This window comes from Octodon degus, unplaced genomic scaffold, assembly GCF_000260255.1.
Source record: "Octodon degus isolate 3935 unplaced genomic scaffold, OctDeg1.0 scaffold00220, whole genome shotgun sequence".
Classification (NCBI taxonomy): domain Eukaryota; kingdom Metazoa; phylum Chordata; class Mammalia; order Rodentia; family Octodontidae; genus Octodon; species Octodon degus.
The window spans coordinates 2480953-2482309 of record NW_004524796.1 but is presented as its reverse complement, the minus strand read 5'-3'; positions in this window follow the sequence as shown (position 1 = coordinate 2482309).

Below are 1357 nucleotides of genomic sequence, written 5' to 3'. Positions count from 1 at the left end.
AGGATAGATATATAGTTCCATTCTCTTAATGAATAGAAGGATTTGTTCTAATGGTGTTTGTAAACAGGATATCATGTCTGCATCGTGTACAGCAATTAACCACTAGGAAGAATGTATGCAATGTGTGAATTATTGAAACTGTCCTACCAATTTGATTTGAAACTGTCTCATTGCTATTTGTTTATCAATAAAATTATGGGAAAAATTAGTAATATTTACACAGAATGGGGAAATATTTTCAAATTATATATCTGATTAAAAACTTGTAATCAGAGTATATAAAGACTTCTTACAATTTGTCAATATAAAAATCGTCCATTTAAAAAATATTAGCAAAGTATTTGGGTCTCTAAGACAATAATTTCCCAAAGAGGATATACAGAAGGTCAGTAAAGACATGAAAAGACACCAGTATCATTGTGATTTGAACCATGCAGACCCCACTTTAATTAGATACCAGCTCATAACCATTAGGAGGGCTAAAATTTAAAAAAGACACACAATCAATAGTGCTGACAGAAATGTCTAGAAATTGAACTCCTCAGACATTGCTAGTGAAATTCTAAAGTGATGTGGTCATTTTGGAAAATAGTTTGGCAGTTCCTCAAAATGTTAAGTATAAAATTACTTCAGTGTTACCTTGCTTCGTGGATTCACCTCTTTCTGTAGTTCTGGTTGGAAACGGAATTGCAGAAGAACAACCAAATTGCCTCATGGAGTCAACATCGAACCTAACTATTGAATTTGCTTCAGTTCTTGTCCAGTTCAGTTCATAATCAGAAGTGTGTAAAGAATCAAGTCCATGAAATAAGGTACCACTGATCCAACAAAAAACATGACACTTGCCCCCAAAAAGTTATTCTGCAGAAGAAAGAGGGCAGAATAAAAGCACCCATAAGCCTTTATTTTTGCACACTCTTTCTCACACTTAACCTTAGCTGGTCAGAGCATGGGCACATCCTCGTATGGGGAGTAACTTCTGTCACGCACTTCAGTGACTGTCCTGCTCTTGCTTCCTTGGTGTGTGTCATGATCAGGATGGCAGGCAGGACAATGACCCTCATCCACCCAGGATGGTCACCTTCCAGCCTTGGAACCCGTAAATATATTTCCTCACCTTGCCCACCAGAGAGTGCGAATGAGTCTAGCTCAGGAATGTGATGGCCAGACTTCCATCACTGTAACGACTTCCTCAGGCAATCAGTTTATAAGGACAAGAGCTTCATAGTGTCACAGAGTTTTGCAAAGTTCAGCCTGTGCTTGGTTGACTTCATTCTGAGCCTGTGAGGAGGCAGTGCATCATGGCAAAGCGGAACTGCTCACCTGGTGGCCTGGGTCCCTCCGTCCCCTTGGAGGG